The sequence below is a fragment of the Mugil cephalus genome, chromosome 2 (genome assembly GCF_022458985.1).
Source record: "Mugil cephalus isolate CIBA_MC_2020 chromosome 2, CIBA_Mcephalus_1.1, whole genome shotgun sequence".
NCBI classification, from domain to species: domain Eukaryota; kingdom Metazoa; phylum Chordata; class Actinopteri; order Mugiliformes; family Mugilidae; genus Mugil; species Mugil cephalus.
Window position 1 is genome coordinate 10,763,477 of NC_061771.1, and position 21,475 is coordinate 10,784,951.

The window sequence follows — 21,475 nt, forward strand, 5'->3', positions numbered from 1 at the left end:
CGCGTGACAGGTGAAAAACTGTCCACTACATTACTGAGGACAGCTGAGAAGCTAATGCTAAAAGCTTCAGACTTTGACTGCCACGTCACAAACTATGACCACCTAGCACCTAGGAATTAGCATTGTGGCTATGTTAGCAATGCTGAGCTAATGAGTATAGGGCATCGTTGCAATGATAAGAGAAAAAAGAGCACTCCCCGTCGGGGAATCGAACCCCGGTCTTCCGCGTGACAGGCGGAGATACTGTCCACTATACTAACGAGGACATGAAGCCTGAGACTCCGACTGCCATGTCACAAGCTATGAAGATTAGCATCTGGGTATTAGCATTGTGGCTATGTTAGTATGCTAAAATAATGAGTATAGGGCATCATTGCGTTGAGATACTGTCCACTATACTAACAAGGATGTAGTGCAGGGACAGGGCTTTACTGAAGGCAAAAGTGTGTAGTACAAGTAAGAATCAATATTACGTGGCATATTATTTAATTTGGATAAGGTCTGTGCCATGTGCACATGTTTGACATGACACAATAGCCTGTGATGGCAGCTAGCATATTTCAAATGGACTGTTTTGACTGGAATGGATAAGGAAAACACATGAGTGTTATTTTAAAACGTTGACTCTAACTGATGAGACTATATTCACCGACCCCTACACTCTCACTCATTGGATGGACAATTTGACCACCACAGGGACACAGAAGGGAATATATTTGGCCTATATCTGGGCTGTCTTTATGTAGTGAAGCCTCTCCAACAAAGATATTACAAGAAGTAAGCGTAACGACTGTGGAGGGTAACATAGCAAATGCAACTTCTGTTTGGACATCCCTGAAACATATAACTAACGTTGCGTTTTAGCATTAACATTAACATGTAACAAGAATCCCCTAAATAATGATTAACTTAACATAATTTCTGTCATGATAGGCCTGATGAACGTTAGCATGTTGGCATTAGCATTGTGGCCATGTTAGCATTTAAACATTAGCATTTAGCTCAAATGCCTTAAAGCCTGTTCTTGAGTAGTGCTACATGTAACAGCCTCAGTGTACAAGTGCCTAAGACAGTCATTCAGTATTTTTTTGTACACAGCATTATATATTCCCATTATTATTATTATATATAATAAATATATATACATATATTATTTATATATATATATATATATATACAGAAATAGAAAAACACTATAGAAATCATATAATTACATATCTGTTTCTATGCAGTGAAGTTACTGAACACCGAATTTCCCATGGAATGAATTAGACTTTAACTCTGATGTTACCTAACATAAAGTTGTAATGAGAACTTTATTGTCATTACAATAAAGCATATGGACAATATTTACAGATGAAACCTATGTACAGGTGAGACCATGAGTGAGCAGTTGAGTGAGTGAATATTAAATAATCTAATTGAATCTAAGACGCCTGGTAAACATTAGCAATGTGGTCATGTTCGCAGCTAAACTGTACACTGAGGCTAATGAGAATGGAGGCATGCTTGTAACGACAAGAGGAAAATAGAAAGACAAAGAAATAAAATTTCTCCCCGTCGGGGAATCGAACCCCGGTCTTCCGCGTGACAGGCGGAGATACTGTCCACTATACTAACGAGGACGGCTCCAAAAATAAAACTAGTAGCATCAGACTCCCGAGTGCCATACAGTATGAACATTAGCATCTGGGCATTAGCATTGTGGCTATGTTAGCATGCTAAGCTAATGAGTACATAATGATGCTTCTACGGCGGTGGCCAGATGTCCCCGATTCCCGTGCTGCAATTGACAAGCAGTTTAAATATGAAGAAATATGCCAAAAATGAAGCCGCATTTGTCCCAGTTTCTCCATTTTAACTTGCTAACATTTAATTATTATTTTTTTTTATCTCCTCGCTGTAAACGTCCCCGGAAGTATTAGCATTGCGGTCACGTTAGCATGCTAACTTCGACATTTGGCTAGAAGGCCTTCATATGCATGGTAGCAGTTTGTGACTCGTGAGTGCTATTGTATGTAACTGCCTCATGCACTGGTGCTAATTCACCAAGGTTAGTATGCGTTCAGTAAATCAACATGATAAATGTTATATTTGGGAAATATGTGCATTTTGCTCAATTGTATCCGCATTGTTTGAGCATGCCAATCCTCTTTTGTCATTTTGATTTGCCAGCATGGTGGTTCACACGCTAACTCCCTACATATGCTACATATTCTTGGTAAACATTCGCATTTTAGCGGCCACTTTGGGCAATTTAAGCTGCTAACATGCATTTAGCTCAAACCCCTGCTACACACTGTTTAGTGTGGTTTTACGCGTATCCTTGAGAGGTTTGGGATGCGACTGCCTTGTTGTAATTGGTAATTGCAGAATGTTGTATGGCTACATTCAAATTAGGATATAAAGATACAGGACATGCAAGAGGCTCCATGTCTGCTAATAACAATGTGTAAATGTGAAAGTGTAAGAAAAGTAAGATAATAGTGAGAACAATATCAGGTCATAAAGATTTGTAAAGATACCTCTCATTTATTTAATCTGGCTCAGACCAATAACATAAATGAGAAAAGGACTTATAGTTGCTTTCAAAGGAGATTATATAACCATGTTCTGTCAGTAGGTTCACCATTTATTAACCCCTGCAGCGGAGAGGCAAATAAAGCAAACTATATAAAACAACATGACAGGCTTAATGTGGCCACTGTGGAAAAAAGGAGTGCTCTCCAGCTCAGATAATGGCCCACTTAACACAGAAAGTTAACTAATTAAAAGAGCAGAAAAAATATAATGCAGTCACCTAAATAGGGTCAACTGGTTGGCTGTTTAGGTTCAGTGGTAACTTCTTTGCTGTTAAAATTATGAGCAAAGGAGGCTGTTGTTGTTTTTCTGTAATAATGGGCATTATTTTCACTTTTATGTGTTCCTCCTACAGAGAAAATAGGCCTGATCTCTCCCTTTGTGGTTGCTCCAACTGCTCACTTCCACCACCCACACAACACATTTTCCCAGGCAACAATGTTCCTCCAAAGTTTACACACAATAAATAACGATATGCCCAAAGCAGTTAGCAGTGGCCCCGCTCTCCGTTTCCTGGCTGGAGTTGAAATGAAATGGTAATTTTGACTTGAGGAGGATTTCAAAGGGATGGCCTCTACTTTTCATCTTGGTGCATACCACGAGCTCGCCGACACATTCACACTGGGATTTGAGGGGGGGGAAAAAAAGGAGAGTGGAGAAAAAAGCTGAATTTTAAGTTTTTCTATGAACTTCCTTCTTTCTTTCTTTTTTTTTTCTGCCATCTCCCCACAGAAAAAGAGATGTAACGTTGCTGAGATCTCTCCCCCAGATGGACAACATTTATATAAACAACCACCCCCGGTTCAGGGAACGTTTGATTGATGTGTCATTGTCCAAAGATTGTTTCCAGGCATTTGAATAGATAATTCTGAGTATTTGATGTAGACATTTTTCTTCAAAGGGCCAAAGGTCACTTGTGGGGGTAGAGGCAGGGTGTCCTCTATCTCCCATGCTATTTTTGCACCCAAGGCTCCAACCAGCCAGACTGACACTTGAATGGTTCTTCTGAAAGAAACAAGAGTTTTCAAAACTGTATCTGACACCTGAATGAAAGAGCTTTTGTTCACGTACCTTTGTTAAACAAAGATAAACGTGTCTTGTGCCTACTTGTTTTTTAGGTCTACCAATAATGGAATTGGAGCGGAAGAAGAATTTTCCAGGAAGTCCATTATCTCAGCGGCAAGGACAAAGAAATGGAATTAAAACACCTGAAACAAGGTCTGACACCTGCATCTTCCCATGTGTGTAACATCTTAGACAGCACAACATCCAGTCCCACAGTATGTTTTGGTGTCTTATTACCTCCATTATTACTACTGAAGCTCATCCACCAGCGTAATCTACAGAGGGTACACGTTCCCGTCGTCGGCCAGTCACATTCCTTTGTCAGTCAGCCGTGAGGGAGGGCTCAGTGTGACAAAAACTGGGTGTGAAAAAATTAAATAAAAAAACACGTTGGTGTCTTCATTATCTCCTCGCTCAGTGTCCCGTGAAAAAGGCCAGGGTTAATTGCTGTTGATTAAACGTCAGTACGCATGACTGAGTGAGCGCGCTGATCTCACTGAGTTGGCCGCAGAGGGAGAGGGCGAAGGGATGAGGTCGCTCACAGGCAATGATGGGAAATCAGTTTCAAGTGTTCTTCCTTGGTGGGTTTAGCAGATAAGGAATGCAGATGAGGCAACACTCAAAAGCCTTTGTGTGTGGTTACTGTAGCCTCGTCTGCTTGTTGTTTTAGTGCCTGAATGAGGGCTGTGTGCTCATATTTTAAGATCGTACCATGAATGAAGTACCTCAGGCTTATAAAATGATGCGACGCATCTCAGCACGATTGCCTCAACAGTTCAGTGTCCACATTGGAGAGAATGAATATTAATAGTTTGATGATCTCTTGACTTGTGTTTTCAGCTAATCAACCTCTATGCATTGGATTCGGACAAATTATTCATGTTTCCTGATGAATCTTACATCCACCTGACATTTTGTCTAGGAAATACACATAAAATAAACGCCTTTCACATTAGCCTCAGCTATATGTTGTGTTTAGTGTTAACTTGAAAGTGAGCGTGGGCTCTCGTTTATCAAAACACTGGTGACAATGAATCACTTTTAACTTAACAGCCCCGCTGTTAATTCTCTCTCATGATTGTTTTCGTGTTTAGTTCATGTGAAAACTGTTAGAAAGGTTGTAATTCAACTGGATGATCATTTTGAAGGGTGTAGTTTGTGGTGCTGTTAAACTAGATTAAATGAAACACTAAAGTGTGTCTCTTTACGCTAGTTCACTGACTGAAATGGGTCAAATTGTCAAAATAATATAAACATATATCGGTGCAACCTAATACAAATTAATAAGGATAATAATAATGAGGCAATAATAGTAAGATAATAACCTCCTATATTACAATGCATGTGTTTTCACTAATGTACCTAATGAAGTGGCTGGTAAATGTACATTATAGCACAGCTTTTAATTACTTAAATGGTTGAACTACAAACAAATACAACTTTGTTCATGCAACAAAAAAAAAAAAACAAGATGCACATCTTCAAGCAACTGATGCATTGAGCTAAATGCTCAATACTCTAGTAAAATGGAAACCACCGTCACAGAGACTTTTATGCTGCTGCTGGCATGTCACCAATACAGTGTCTGCTGTCTCCGTTTGTGTGTAACAGACAAACAAGCCCCTAGGTCAGCGCCGGGTTATATTTGTCTTTAATGTGAGATTTTTATCGCTCTGTTGCTATTGTAGCCAAAATAATTACGACAATAGAGGTGGTTTAGACAGGAGCTGGAGTGACAGGCAGAACAAGGGAGGGCAGGACGTCGTAACCTTCACGCCGTTCGCAGAGTGAGAGCTCGCTTTGTTTAAATTTCCCAGATCAAAGGCTGCAATGCAAATTCCTGTGGCTTCCACGCTGCCATTTGATGTTTCGGGGAGCCAAATTATTGTGGTGATTACAGTAGCTGTACACAACCGGTGGATCAGGCCAAACAAGGGTCCTTGTTGTGACTCTCAATTAGTGGTGTGACATCTCAGCACCCAACGTCTGAGAGGCATCCTACAATAAGAGAAGCTGTTTGGGCTGATAAAGTGATTTGGTTTGGTGGGGCCCTTTCATCTGCACCGACAGCGGGGTATTTGAGGCTTCTGGGTATTCTGCCTGCACGTCCTCACACCTCCCCTTTATTGTGACAACAGCGCCACTGTGTTCAGCGTCTCACAGAGGCTATAGGCCTATTGCAGCGTGAGCAACGTGAGTCATTTTGAAGCCTTATCCTGACTGAGACTCTTAATTGCCAAGGATATGCTAAAATACAGGCTTGTGCGGAGGCCTTAAATTAAAAATACAAAACCGCATACATTTCTACTGCCTTCTCTTCCCGCTTTTATTTCCCTCTGTCAGGCCAGCAGCAGCATTCTCATGTTGTCTGAATATTCACACACACACACACACACACGCGGCTCTGAAGTTGACGACGGCATTATTTTTTTGTTTGTGTGTTACTGAAAGCCAACAGTGAGTTGAAAGGATAACTTTGCCTGTGGGAAGGACAGAACAGCAGAAGATCAGGTTCAGCTGTATTCCTGATAGCACTTTGCATTCTGCAGGCGCCGGTGACGGCTCTGATGCCTCCCGTTTGATTGGCTCTTTCATGTTCTCCTCCCGCCCTCGGTGTGAGCGGCGGCGCCGGGGTGGAGGTGAAGCGGTGGCGAGCGGACCACCGCGCGGTGCAGGGAGATTGAGATGTGATGCGCTCCTGCCGAGGTGATGGACGGAGGCACTGGAAGGATGTTGGATTTCAGGCGCTTCGGGCTTTCTCCTACGTAGCGGTGAGCTGTGGAAGGCTCCAGTAGTACAACTATGTCAAGTGCAATCAGCATCTAGTCAGGAGTGATAATGCTTGTGCTAGAAACAACTTAGCCCGCTGTGCGTAATATTAGTAGTACTTACTAGTTTTCCTGTTCTTTTAGATATCAGGTTTCTGCTGAAAGCCTGTAATAATGAGATGACCTTTCGCAGGCTGTTGTTATGCACATAAACACATTCAGTACGTTTACACGCACATGAAAAAAACTAATTATTGTCTTAATCTGACTTTAACTGGACAACTCACGTGCATGTAAACGTGTTACTCCAACTAATACCAGAGTTATAGTAAGACCAATGAAATATTATTTTATAAAAATAATTCTGACACTGTGCTCTCCTCTTCTGTCAGCCTCATCATAAATGCCTCGCATTCTGTGGGTTTAACCTGATGTGTTTAGTTACTTTACTTACTGCTGCATTCATACATTTTGATTTGAGAATCTATTTTAGAGCATAAAGACCTGGTATTGAAAGTATCGATATTTCAGTATCGATCCTAGCACATCACTAGAAGAACCTCCAGAGGGACTGCACCATCTCGTCTGCACCAGAAGTAGCGCACACATCACAAAACATCACATTACGTATGAGAATAAAAAAGCTGAACTATTATCCAACTTGTTGTTGTTTGAAATGCCGGCCTGCCACATTAGATTATTAGATTAGATTATTGTATGACGTAATAGGTCAACCGGAAAGGGCGCCGTATTAATCCGCTGACAAGACGCATATCGCCACCTAGTGTGGAGGAGGAGGACGTGTTCCTGACTGTTATTCAGTTTTCTGCTGCTTGTAAACTGGAACAAGGACTGTAGTCAGAAAGTTGAATTTTGAGTACAGCTCGATTAAGCTGTGCATGTAAACGCACTGACTGATTGTGAGGATAATTATATTGACATCACAATTTAAAGAGCTCTCTGAGACGCGCAGTGTCTATTTCCTATAGTCCTCTGTGCAGGGGATGGTGTTGACCTGGAAACAGCTATTCAGCACTGTGAGAAAGGGGCCCCTGAATCGCTCCTTTTCACTAAGAGAAACATATAACAGTGTTAGATCTAGTTTAATTACACAGGGGCCTGCAGATGGGCCCCTCTTTTCTCTCAGTGGTGAAAATGCTTAATGTTTGTTGTTGGTTCAAGGCTCTCCAAAGGATGTGCTGGCATGTGTAGGGTTCTGGCAGAGAGGAAACTTGCAGTGGTGGTGGTGGTGGTGGTGGTGGTGGGTGGGGGGTGAACTGTTATTGTTTGAAAAGCGTGTAAGCAGCCTTCACAACGCCGCATCCACGGAAATGAAGCAAAGACAGAGCGAGGGGGAGAGAAAGAGGCAGAGAGAGAGCAGAAAAGAAAAAAAAAAAAAGAGAAGTCTTGCGAAGCTTTGACTGACGACTTAACAGGCGAAACCGAATTTGTCTTTTGCCGGGAGATGTCAGATGCCTTGCCAGTGAGAGAGAGACATGGAAAGAGAGAGAGAGAGGGAGAGAGAGAGAGCAAAAGCGTACCACAGAATCTCTCCTGCGTCTTTTTCGCCCTCTCTTTTCTCCTCCGGTTTAAGACGGCTCGGTGAATGCAACAACATCAAAGGCCTAGCACTCAGAATGTACATTGTTGTTCCAGTAACCACATGAAACAGAAAAGGGAGAGATGGAGAAAGGCTCGGAGAGATGGAGCAGCAAGTTTTTTTTTTTTTCTTCCCTTTCTTTCCTTGTACATAAATAGGGAGCTATGGAGGGAATCGGTTTAGAGACGGTGGAAGATTAACTCTTTTATCTCTTCATTTCAAACGTCCTCCACATCCACATCCTGCACATGCTAACCGCCGTCTGGAATCTCACGCCTGACCAACGTCGCTACAAAGCGGAGGTGTCTCCTGCGTGAGGACAGGTATAAGTCCTCCGCAAACAGAGTTGATGGGAGCGGAGCTGGAGCTGAGGACGAGGTTTATATAGCTTCAGCCCTGACTCATTGTCATTAAGAAAGCCCGCTGTAATCGGAGCTAAACATAGAAAAGGAACGGGCGCTTGCTCCGCCACAGACATTCCACGTGTGCCTCAACGAGGAACGTAATGAAACAGTCCCAAACTTGTGCCTCCGCGTAAGGTAAAAGGCTTTATTCCTGGCTGCCCTTATCTTTACACAGAGACCACCCAGGAGCAACAAGTCACTTCTCACCTTTAGTCTGAGTGTGTGTGTGTGTGTGAGCTTTGTACTTTATAAGTACAAGTGTACAGCTGTCTGTATACAAGGCTTGTGTGTGTGTGTGTGTGTGTGTGAATGAATGTGTTTTCTGTGTGTGTGTCTGTGTGTGTGTGTGTGTGTGTGTGTGCGCGCGCTTCTACCTCCCACCATCTGGGTCCTGTTTGGAGAGATTTTCTGTAAAAATCACAGTCACGCCGTGGCAGGATTACCACTGTGAAAAGCAGCACCTGGAAGAAACTCAGTGCTCCTGCTCCTTTCCCTCAGATGCTCAAAGAAGTTTCTGGCTTCCCAGCTTGAGGCACAGGATTTGTTTTTGACCTACATGGGCGTCCTAGGCCTCATGTTCCTTTCCAAAACGCAAAAAAAAAAAAAAAAAAAAGCAAAAGAACACATCTGAAATTCACACTCGGCTGCATCCAGCAAGGTTATAGCATCACCAGATTACAGTAGGTAAACAAGTCTGTGTGTGTGTGTGAGGGAGGGTGCGCACCAGGGTGTGTGTTTACAGCATACATATAATCATATTTCCATTTTTTTATTTTTTTATTTTATAATGGAAAGCCGAGATACGGATGATTATCCACACTGAGATGTAAGCCTGTGAATGAAAGTGTTCAATAATCCTAGATGGAAATTGAGTCGGAGCATCTTCGCTGAAGATTTCCCATTAGAAATAATCTTAGTCCAGGATTAGCCACAATTAAGACTGTTTTGATGTTCCCACATACACACACACACACACACACACACAAGTGGTATTTTCATAATCGAGGTACGTTATACAGCTGAAGCAATTGCCCGACATAAGATGAAATATGCAACTTAAGCAGCTATGGTGCATTTTGGATAGGAAAAAAAACCCTCTCTAAATACGCTTCTGTGATTAAAGTGGAACATTTATAGCAGAGCTTTAAATGTTCAGGTCAGTAGCTATTAGATTCTTCAGCTATTAAATGTAGAAATGTGATGCACTAGTGAAAAAAGTATGTTTTTTTTTTTAGGTTTTTTAGGTTTTTAGTCGTTACTTCCCATCAGACATTTATCATCATCCAGCCACAAATACCTGCTGAGAAACAGCTTTTTAGTTTGTTCTCAAAAGCCCTTTTAATTTAGGAATCGTTTCCAGCCTCGAATACATCGGCCCATAAAATCATGATCATCATATTTTAGGCTGTGTTGACAATGGGTCTCTGCCAGTCTTCCAAAATGAAAAGGCAAAGTACACATCGAAAGAAAAAGGACTGGGGTCTGATTGGCTTGAGAACTCATGTGCAGAAGAACAGCTCAAATGACCTGAGAGAAATGGAGATTTAACATATCTCTCACCGGTTGAATTTATCATAAAAAGTCAAGGCTGCTCTTTGAACAACATGGAAGTAGCGTTTAAAGAAGCAGCGACGTCGTTTTGAGCAGAGTTGTACTTATGCTAAGCTAACTGTCTCTGGATCTGTTTTGCAAACGTGCACACGTTCTCAAAATATCTGGAAAAGGGTCCTTATTTTTGGTATTGTTCTGTCTCAGATTCCTTCTTCGAGGGTCAGAGGGGACATTATGGTTTACATGATGCAGCACACTCGTATTGTTTCCACTGATTTATTGTATTCTCTAATGTCAGCCTCTCAGTCACACTTTTGGTCTGATGTTTGAGTTATTGTTTTAAAGACTGGTTCCAAACCACATACGAAGGCAAGTTGTTGACTTAACTGAAGATAAAGGCCGTGCGTCACACTGGTCCAGTTATTGCAGCTTTGCTGCCGTATAACAAAGAGAGACATGTCTCTAATTAGTAAGACAGCTGACTGTAAGTGGTCATGAAGCAGGCTGGAGGGACTGTGGCTTAGGGTGAGGTTGGATGTGTCTTCTTTTTCCAGATCCAATTCAACAAATATGCGGAGCTGGCCATGAAAACAAGTGTCAAAGTGACAACTGATTGTTTCATCCCGCAGTGTGACTGCCGAGACAACCAGTGGAGGGAAGTCCAGACATAAAGACACGTCCAAATGTTTCATCCAGTTTAACAGTGTTTCCTCCAACAACAGCAACTCTGACGACACATCCAGTTTCACCTTGGAAAACCTTTTAGCAGTGATGGAGATCAGTACACATTTAGAGCTGACTGAAAGTCACGTGATCGAAGTTGCACACGTGTTTTAGTGTTTGGCAGATTTGGTCACAGCCACTGCAGCGATGGCAGCGGTGTTCTGACTTTGAGGGCCATTAAGCGATATGTTTCCAATAACACAAGTAAAACCCTATCTTTCTTTAAACACTTTGAGTCGGATGAGCCGTTACTTCCTGGGGTGGGCTTGTGTCCAAATTGATCATCTCTAAACCAAAGCTGAGATTAACTCTTTATGATGTAGTCGGGCTTATGTTTAGAGCAGTTTTCTCAGATTTGCCAAAGCTCCTTGAAGAAGACGTGATACAAACCAAAACTAGAAGACTGATTCTTATGTGTGAAATTGGTGTTGCGGTTACTTGCTGTGGATAAACTATCTGCATATATTCTGTCAAGGAATGCTACAAATAAGTATTATATATATAGACTCAACATGTCATTATTAACAGCAGTTTACATAGTAACAGTAACAGCTCACTCACTTTCAAAGCTGTTTTAAAAAAAAAGGGGAACATGTGCATTTAATATGCCACTAGGGGGCCTGATTGTGAGGTGAGGCCACTAATAGTCTGATTTAAAATGCTTTATGTGTTCCTCAAGAGTATCTGATGCTTTCATTTCACCCCGCCCTGCTTTTAGTTTCAAATCCACAAACCTATAAAATGAAACTGGGTTATCTGAGACAAACTGACAAAAGGATAAAATCCCTGTTGATCTCATCTTAATGCATATAAATAACGGTTGTCACAGCCGGCCGTGTTGCAATGCGCTGCAGCTGGAAATTTATCAGGAAAAGATGCTCGTGAGGAACCCTGAATATCGCTCTTATCTCAAAGCTGGAGCTGCCTTTCCTCAGCCGCCAGAGTCGAATATGTCGACACATTGTTCCTTTGTGTTCGCGGCCGCGCGCCGCCAAAGTGTGACGGGTTGTGCAGCTTTCACGAGCGACACGAACGCTTTATCGGATGGCGTCACTTCACTGCAGTAGTTCAAAAGCTCCTCTCTTGTCTTTCTGGTCTGGATCTCCTTCATTCCTGCTGTTTATGTGCGTGACATTTGCTTATCTGGAGAGTGTATTTCTTTCAGCGGGATCACGAACGTGCACACGCACACACACACACACACACACACACACGCGCACCCTCCGTCCCCCTCGACCCCTCAGCCCCGTGCCGCCGTTCACCCTTTTGCCATCCGCCCCTCACTCTCGACCCCTCCGACCGCCCGGCCCGGTGTCTGGCCGTGTCGGGGTCTGGTGTTGGTGACATCATTCGTCACGATGAGTCCACCGCCACCTCCAGCCCTACTGTCCATTGTCCCCGCTGACAGTGAGGGGCCTTGTTCCCGCGGAGGCGGGCGCTGCCGAGGCACGCTTCCTCTGTAAATGATGAAAGAGAGCGAGAGACGTTGGGCTGAAAGCGCGGGCCTTGTTTTGGGCCCGGGCCGCGCTGGACACCGAGCTGATGGGAAGGCGCCCTTTCTCCCCTGACAGTAACTTGTGTGATCGGGCAGATACAAAAGAAGAAAGAATGTGTTTGATGTCTCGATTTGAATAAAAAAGCCCTGATGTTAATCATTTCGCAGCGTTAATCACATTTGGTGATAACACAGCTCCTTATGTGTGACAGCGGGCGCCGACGTGAGCACATTCATTCTGCGCGTGTCAATGCGCCGTTTCAACACTTTTCAGCCGAGTGTGTTATTATTATTATGAATATTATTATTATTATGCCTCTTGTCTGGTTAACAGAGCAGTGCATGATTAAATCCCGTCTAATAAAGTCCACGTTTAAGAGATGAAACGAGAGCCGAGCGGAGGGGTCCGTCTCTCTGTCAGTACTCACTGGTGACTCAATTTGCCATCTCAGTCATGTTGACCTGTTGTCTCCGACACATGTGGGACTCCTCTGTGGACGAACACATCGCCGTGTTTCCTGGAATTCCGCGGGGATCCACATCTGGAATGCATCTTTTTTTTTTTTTGTCAAAGCGTCATTTGAAAAGTCAGCCTGGAAAGCTGAAAGCCAGACAGAACGGCAGGAGAAGCTCAGATGTTGTGGTTTTACCCAAACTCTCTGATTCCGTCAGGTAGCCCAGAGAGCCTGGTAGCATCTGGCTGTGATGTCGCTGAACGTCCACCCAACCCAACGTTCTGCTGATAAACAGCAGAACAATACTTTTCTAAGCAGATGTCTCGTCCATCTTTCAAAAATCTGTCCCATTAGGTGCTGATGTCTGATCTGTTTGATCCAAGTGGCCGTTTGATCATGTGTTATATCTTAACTCGCCGAGACAGTTGAGGGTCTTTTGTAATGTAAATCCAACATCCTATGGCCCACGTCCTTTGAAGGATGGAAGAGGCTCAGGCAGGCGGAGAACTTTCTTAGGAATTCACTGTAGGTGTCACAGAGACAAAGCGTGCCCCCCTCCCTAGTCAAAAAAAAAAAAAAAACAGAAAAAGAAAGAAAAAAAAAGATGAGGAATCTTGCTTGCTGCCACGCCATATGGAGAATTGTCCCAATTTCTTTTCCTTTATATCAAATGCAGCCTCTTTTCAAGTCGAACCTTTTGTAGCATATACCACATGCGATTTGGGCTCTTGTGTGGCGACACAAACTTTGTGACTGACTTTTTTTTTTTTTTTTTGATATTTCGGTGAGTTCCGTCTGACAAGTTTCTGTCACTCACGCTCGCTCCTTTTTCTCTCCGCACAAGCAAGCACATTTCCTACTCCCATCGATTGATTAGCATACATCAAGCCCCTGTCGTCATGGCAAAACTTCATTTGAATCCTCAGTACTTTCCCCGTGTCTTTCAACCAGCAGCTGTCAGCCACATCAACGCTAGACGACGTGCTCCGCGCCAGACAAAGTTAAATTGAAGCACACTCTAACACTATATATAGATAAAATGTCACTCCTTTCAAGAGACAAGGCACCTTCGAAGTCGTCAATACGGAGCGCTTCATCACCGGGAAAAATAACTTTGAAACCGGAGAAGAGAATAAAGATGAAACGATTATTCTCCCTTCCCACTTTGCGCTTGAAAGAGGGAAAAGCGAGATTATTCTAAAGTGGGTAGGAGCGTTTAAGGGGCTCGCTTTTTGATCTGCCTGTCCGTCAACCAAAACGAGGAGCACCTCCTGATGCTTCTGATCGTTAGGTGTCCTCAAAGTGTCTCAAAGTCTCTTTGTTATGGCTGAGTGCGTCGATTAAAGGCAGGTATATCATTTATTCATTTTGCCATTGAGCGAAAGAAAGAAGGGATTCAAGAGCTTAGCGTTCATTTTCGTCAAACTCTTGAGGCGCCGTGATGAAGTCAGCTTTCTTTTGAGAGACTGAGCGGAGTTGAGGTAAAAAGATGTGGAGCGAAAGTTTTTGCTCGGCAAATTTTTGAAAGGCCCCACTGATCTTCGGAGATGAAGTAAATGGTGTTCAAACTTTATTAAACTTTTCTTTTAGCGGTGTGCTGCGGGGTGACAGTTCTGAGGAGCATCCTGTCTAACAAGGTGTAGCTGATGGTTGTAGCTGATGCATAAACATGTGCCCATCACGCACACGCGGCCTCTCTCTTTCTTTTAAATCCGTCTCATACGAAAACACGTGGAGGAAACAATTAAGTGTGTGGTTATTGGGATGTGCCACGTTGAGTTTGGGGACCTGTGCACACGAAGCCTGCCAGAATGTGTCCGCCTCCTCCTCCTCCTCCTCCCACCAGAAGACAACGCCACGTTCATTTTTTTGCTCCATTTTCCAAACATCTGATTCTTTAACACGCCTCTCCGCCTGGAAGTCCCTTCCATTCCTACTGTTTCAGGTGTCTCTTTTTTTTTTCCCTTTTTTTTTTTTTTTTTTTTCAAATCCTCAATCCTGTTGCGAGGTGCCTCTCAGAAGTTGAAAAGTTCTTTTCAAGCCCAAAGTTTTTGCCGTCTTCACTTTTCAACTGGCAAGATGAATATCGGTGGGACAAAGCACAGAGAGGAAAGGCTTTTTGACAAGACTTCAGAAGGCCCAGGAGCTCGTCCTGTCTCTCCCTTTTGCAGTCTCGCACGGCTGCCGAAAAAGACGCGGAATCAAATGCAAACTGAGGAGTCGCAATCTTTTAAGCTACATCAGTGAGGCCCTTGTGGAGATGCTGCTCTGCTTAGGTTTTTCACAACTTTTGAAAAATGAGAAATTGGCGCATTCTCTTTTGTGTTATCAGAGCCGCTGACAGTAAGTTCATGTTCCGTATGTGCAGGAAGACGATGCCGCGGATATATGACCCGGAGTGAAGTCGAGTGTGAAGATGCGGCTTGTCAAGACTGTATGTCACGAATTCACATCCGAGCAGCTGCTCTCATTCATATAAATGTGTAACATGAGAGGAATGAATGAAAGCACTCGCCGTTATAAAACAACATAAATGATTTTCTTTATTTTCTTCTCAGAGAGATGTGAGTAGATCTGTGCAGCTTGTGCTGTCTGGTCAATCCGTGCAGGATATTCTAAGTCTAAACAGTCAGTGTTTGTGTTCACCGAGGCTGGAGAGCAGGCGGGAGGGAGGGGGCACGGTTTAACACTTTCAAGAATCACTTTGTGGGGCGACGTCGCAGGGCAGCCTCAAGAAAACCTGGAATAGCTGAAACTAGACCTCTGTGCAAATAATCACCCTGGGCCTCTGTAAACCATCATGTTTATGCATTGTAAATTGTGAAAAGGAATGCTTTAACATTGTGTGGCATATGTATTTCAAGGCTTTGAACATTGGATGGTATCCGAATTTCACCCACACAACCACAGGCTTTTTCGCTCTCGCCTTTTGACTGAAATATCATTCAGATTCCAAAGGGACTAAAAAAAAACAACCTTTTTAGAGGATGCCTGAAGAATGTGTCTGGAACCGTTCCCGAGCTGCTTCCATGCATTTAGCTATCACTGCTGCAGGGTCAAGAATCCTCCACCAACTTCTCTCTATTCCAAGTTTTTCTTTGGTGACCATGCATTTTTGAAATTACTCAACAGGCTTTGAAAGACTCGTCTGAGTCTCCGCTTCAAAAATGTTCTAAATCCAAATATGATAGACATATGATAATCCTTCTATCCTCCACTTACACTAATACTGGACATACATGGTAACAACAGAGCTGCTCCTGTAAACACACGGTGTGACACATTTAGAGTCAACCCCTCCTCCGCCCTCGAAGGATCTTTGAAGACAGGTTTTTGGCACGACTCTCAGTCGTCACACCGGTTATCTCTTTCCTTCCCCGTAAATCATCTCATTCATGACACGGCTCCTCCTCTCCTCATGCTGCCGGAGTTTCGTCCTTTGAGCAGTTCGCCCACAGAGACCAGGAACAGACTGGCTTAAGGCATGACACACCAACCTGTTCAGTTCATTTCAGTTTCATTTACATCGCGTCAATAACAATGCAAATTGTCTCAAGACGCTTTACAAAAAACGACCTGAAACCTCCAGTGCAAGCCTGACGGGGCATGTGGAGACTTAAATGTGGAATATTCAAATGTACAGGGACCAGGCGTAACATTATGACCACCTTCCCAATATTGTGTAGGTCTCGCTTGTGCCTCAGAAACAGTTGTGACTCATCAGAGAGTGGACATGGATCTTCTGAGGGTGTCCTGTGGTGTCTGGTAACAGGATGTGGTTAATGATGGGCCTCTGGATTGAGGGCAGGAGCCTCTGTGGATCATTCTGCAGATACTCGATCAGTTTGGGATCGAGTGAATGTGGAGGCCAGGTCAACACCTTGTGCTGTTTTTCATGCTTTTTTATTTTTAGTTGTTCCTAAAGCGTCTTTGTGTCTGTGTCAGGCCGCATCAGGCCGTGCTGCTGTCGTAGGTCATTTCATTTCGCACGGCAGCATGAACCGCACTACTATGAGGCAGCGACACGTCTTTCAGCCCTAATGTGAAATAATATGTATTTCTACATTATATAGATGATATAATGAAGATATCAGGAGGCGCACAGAAAGATCTCAGATCAGTCGAGCTAAAACAGTCACTCTCTTTGAGAAAGAGATGTGAAAGATATGGCCTCGGTATTTACCTCCCAGTGATTATCCAGCAGCATACAGTGGGTTTTTATAGTTTTGCTACTCGCTGCAGCTGAATGCATTAATATGAGCAGTCAGGGTGAAGCTGCAGGCTGTAAAAACATTACATTGAACTGTAATACATAAAGACGCTTTGTAAAGTTAGTGCAAATTCAGTTTGGGTTCATCTGTACTGCTGCTTCCTTCTACGTTAAAAAAGAAATTTGAGAAATTTCTTTTTAAGAATAACTAAACGCGCCTATCACGCTAACGAACAGTCATCGTTCTGGCAGCGACTGGGAAAGCTCCAGCCTTTTGTTTATGTGAGATCTTAAAAGTCTTCGAGGAGCTTGTTTAAACTGATAACCACACCTCGCCCACAGCCTTGATGTCTGCCGCCCTAAAAGAAATATGTAAACACACATTCATACGCTCCCATGAATGCACGTATAGGTTTACACACACCCAGGTGAAATCCTCTCTCCTTTGTGCCGCGGAGAGGTGATATATATCAGTCAGAAAAAAGCGTGTAGGGTGACATTTTGGAAGTTTGCGGCTCTGAAAGGAAATATGATAAGTTATGTCTGTGGAATGTGAACAGATTTTGAACTCTCACCTCATGTGTGTAGCTGCTGAGCTCTCTCTGCTACGGAGTGGGCACTCCTGTTCATTCGAAGACATGCAGCTAGTTTATTTTTTTTATTTTTTATATATATATATCACACATTCTCCCACACCTCAGCAGGCTACACGACCACATACTATAAATGGCCTTCAGCGTGGAAACTACATGTACTGGCAAGAGTAAATGATACAACAGGCTGAACCCTCTTTCTATATAATCGGATGTTTATTCTTTGTTTACTTGGAAATAATTATTTTTTTTGTTGTTTCTTGCAGGTGTCGGCTTTAGGAGGAGACGTCGTAAGAGCGGAGCTTACACCCAGCGCAGAGTAAGTCCGTGTTTATGGCTGTAAAATGCAGGGCGGGGATTAAAACCAAAGCTTCAGTGTTTGGATTGAGTTTATACTCACATTAGGCCGTCATTGATATTCCTCCTTCCAGATGATTCATTTGCATAATGACTCCTTTTAAAAAGCTTATTTCTGCTACATGAAAGATCAAGCACATTATATTTACACCTATAGTCACGCTGAATGAATATCTTTCTGTTTCCCGCTTGTATTGTTGAAATACTGGGAAATATAGTGCGTCTTGTATCGAGCACCTTTTCGCTTTTATCAGATGGCTTACAGTAGAAAGAAAGAAGCCTCAAAAGCCGCATTTATATAATGAGCATTTTAACCCTGCAGGTCACCGGGATACAGTCATTCTATTGATATACACATAAAACATGAGTAATGTAGTTTTTATTAGCTCTCTCACTGAAGAAAGCAACAGATTGTGAAGAGTAATCCTTTATTGTTGCGCCTCAGTCCTGAGGCCAAACCACTGTCTTTAAACACAAGGAGGAAAAAGCTTCCAAGCCTGTGTTATCCTCGTGTTTTGTACCATTTATATTGCTTGTAACAACATTGTACTCACGGCTGAAAACACTGATGAATAGAGATTACACTTAACAAAAACCATAAGCACACGCGGTTTATGCAAATTTAACCAGACCACAGGTGATGAGAGTCTGTCCGTGATGATCTCTGAGCGCGGGTTACAGACACATGTACTGGTTTCACTTTGACCTTAAGCTGCAACAGTGAATCCATTTCATGGATTCAAACTGTACGCCCGGTGATTCATTTGGTATTTTTCAAGTTTAAAAATGCAACAAATTGCTGGTTTTAGTTTCTTAAATGTTGCCATGTGATGCTTTTGTTTCTGGAGTCTGCTCGGGCCGTGGGCACAAATGGCCGCACTGCTCCTCTAAATAAATTAACTAATGTGAGCTGTCAAAGAGAGAACAAACAAAATAATGTCATGCTAGTGGAATTTATTTTATTCAGATGTCTCTCTCCCATTTAGTATTTTTATTAATCCTCATTTTCTTTTTCACTTGCTTTCTTTATCTACTGTACTTCCAGAGGGGAATAACTTCTTCTTCTTCTTCTTATAAGTGCTGTTGTCATACTTAATTACTTGAAAGAGACATGCATATGACATATAATGAATTGAGTGAGCACGTTGCCACTGTTGTAGTTTAGAAACTGCTGTTTGTCAGCCGTCAGGGAGGGGCCCCTGTCAGCCTCTGGCCACAAGCCTGTCCACAGGTCGTACCTCTGCATATTTGATAGAAAATGAAACATCTTTGGGTTCTGGACTTTTGATCCCTTCATAAATAATCAGCTTAATTGTTTGAGGATGCAGCGTCACAGGGTTCGGCTGTTGTTTTGGTAACTGAAGTATTCGTGACCAGGAGAGAACGATGAACAAAGCTGCGGATAAAACACCCTACGTGGAATAAACAGGAACGGTCCTTTACAGTATAAGATCAACATGGAATTTAGATATGGAAAATGTTCCAGGACCCTGATTAAGAGTTCAACACACACACACACACACACACACACACATACACATGCACACACACCATTAGTCCCCGGAGCTACAGCTGCCCAGGCCTCTAAAGTCACGTTGTCCCAGTGTGATTGAAGGTCCAGCTGGTAGGCCAGCCCTTTTGATCCCTTTCCCTTTTATGAGAAAGACAAACAGCTCCTCGTCGTCACCCACACTGGAGTGATTGATACGCACACACACACACACACACACACACACACACACTCACACACACACATTGTGATTACAGTCAGGCACACACATGCGTGCACACATTCACATGGTGATCACAGGACATGTGTGCATGCACACGCTCACATTTTCTTAATGGATGCCCTCTCTCTGGCTGTAATCACTTTGCTAATGACCTGCTTGAACTCTCAATGAAACCCAGAGGGTGAGAACAAAGAGAGAGAGCGACGGTGGAAGGCAGGAGTGTGAACACGGCTGGTTAGAAAGATTCATTAAGGTCTGTCTTTACCCTGGTAAATAGATTAAAAACATTTCGAGATTGTTAGCAGAAGTCTTAGATTTGGTTTAGTTATTATTATATTCATGGTCACTGGGCTATAGGACAGTTGGGTGAATATCTGAGAAATCATAACCAGTGTCTTCATTAGTAATAAAACCATGAGGCCAGATTTATAATTATGTGTCACCTCTACGCTGAATCCGTAGCTACATTTCTCCAGAAATGTAGCTTCACCACGGTGTCATCGGCCCTAAACGCATTTCTTTGTTCATGTTTTTCTTTGTCAATTGCAGATAATTCTCCCTCATTCAGCCTCCTACACCACATCATAGCTGCTAGCTATTAGTCAACTTTTAAAGTTGCCTGTATTGTCGTCAGTCTACTAACCGGTGATAAACGGTTCCACAGAAACAGCGTGAACCGCAGCATATTAGTAATGATTACAAAAAAAACGCACCAGCAGCATAAGCCTCTTCAGCCTTTAGCTTTAACAGACTTTCGACTTGTTTTAAGATAAATCAAGCGTGGGGTCTAAATGACTTGTCAGGATAATTTGAGGATACTATTACAAATGAAACATTTAGTTTGTGGATGTGGAGCTTTTCATCTTGAGATGAATACAACTGTTTATCTTATATGAACTGAATGAATCACATAACCACAAGACTCACGCTGAGATTTGCAAGCTAATACCCGGCCCGAATGTTTGAAGTGGGGTTTTCCACTGACTGCCTTTTTAAGTCGTCTCCCCGCACCTCTCTCCCCCCGTCGGCAAACTCCGGGAACAATAGAGGGGACAACAGACAGGCAATAATAAAGGGAAGAGGAAGGGAAGAGGAGAATTTGCAGCCGGATCTACGCTTCCTGGGTCTCCGCTGCCCCAGAGGCCTTTCCAGGGCCTCCTTACGTGGCACCCGTCCATGCACGGGATTTGAAACTGAAATGAGACTGACTTTGATGGGATCTCCCTGCAGCTAAAGTACTAGGACACAACATGCATTCAAGTGGGCACTGAGCGGTGGATGAGAGAGAGTTTCCACACAGTGTCATCTTTCTCATTTTTGCACCACAGGGCGTCAGGATGTCTGGGTTTGTTTTTAGATTTAAGACGGGCAGTGTGTAACAGTAATCTAAAGAAGAGACTCACGTGTGTCCCTAATTTCTATTCGTAACTCTTGCGACCCCCGTTATCAATCTAAACTGTTACATCAACATGCTTTGTTAATGTACAACCTGTGCAATTCCTCCTCTATTTACTATATTTATTTTGTATTGTCTTTTTCAATTTCTTCATATGTGCGAACATACAATAAAGACGATTCTGATTCAGATTTGATTCGTTAATGGCTGCTTCACAGTGAGTCTGAAAGGAGTCAGGGAAGAAGAGGGAGTGGTGAGTGGACAGACAGGATGAAGGACGAATTCAGACAGAAGCAGAATACAAATAAAGTTGGGAAAAGATAAAGAGCTGGAGGCAGACAGACAGAGGAGCAAAGAAAAATCGACCGAGAGATGTGAGAGAGCGGAGAAGGACATATGAAATAAAAAGGACAGAGATAGAAACAAAAAGATGAAATGAGTGAATCCAGAGCCTGTGAGCTTTAAGAGGTCAGATTGTTTCTCTCTCTCAGCCCTCTTTCTCTCTCTCTTTCTCTTACGGTAATCCCTCCAGTAGCAGTGAGTTG

The 21,475-nt window shown here is 43.0% G+C and overlaps 2 long non-coding RNA genes and 2 other non-coding genes across 4 annotated transcripts in view; 2 read left to right on the forward strand and 2 right to left on the reverse strand.

Annotated features, from left to right (window-relative positions):
- LOC125004003 overlaps positions 1 to 6,685 on the forward strand; it is a 34,368-nt gene extending 27,683 nt beyond the window's left edge. Inside the window, exons 5-6 of the long non-coding RNA XR_007112301.1 lie at positions 3,699 to 3,798; positions 6,195 to 6,685. This is a non-coding gene — a long non-coding RNA (uncharacterized LOC125004003). The remainder of the gene's footprint in view (positions 1 to 3,698; positions 3,799 to 6,194) is intronic.
- On the reverse strand, positions 194 to 265 carry trnad-guc. The gene has a single exon. It is a non-coding gene; the product is annotated as a tRNA-Asp (tRNA).
- Positions 1,554 to 1,625, reverse strand: trnad-guc. The gene has a single exon. It is a non-coding gene; the product is annotated as a tRNA-Asp (tRNA).
- A 7,536-nt stretch (positions 6,686 to 14,221) lies between the features above and the next one.
- On the forward strand, positions 14,222 to 21,121 carry LOC125004001. The gene is made up of 3 exons (XR_007112300.1): positions 14,222 to 15,075; positions 17,711 to 17,763; positions 20,084 to 21,121. It is a non-coding gene; the product is annotated as an uncharacterized LOC125004001 (long non-coding RNA).
- Positions 21,122 to 21,475: the final 354 nt, after the last annotated feature.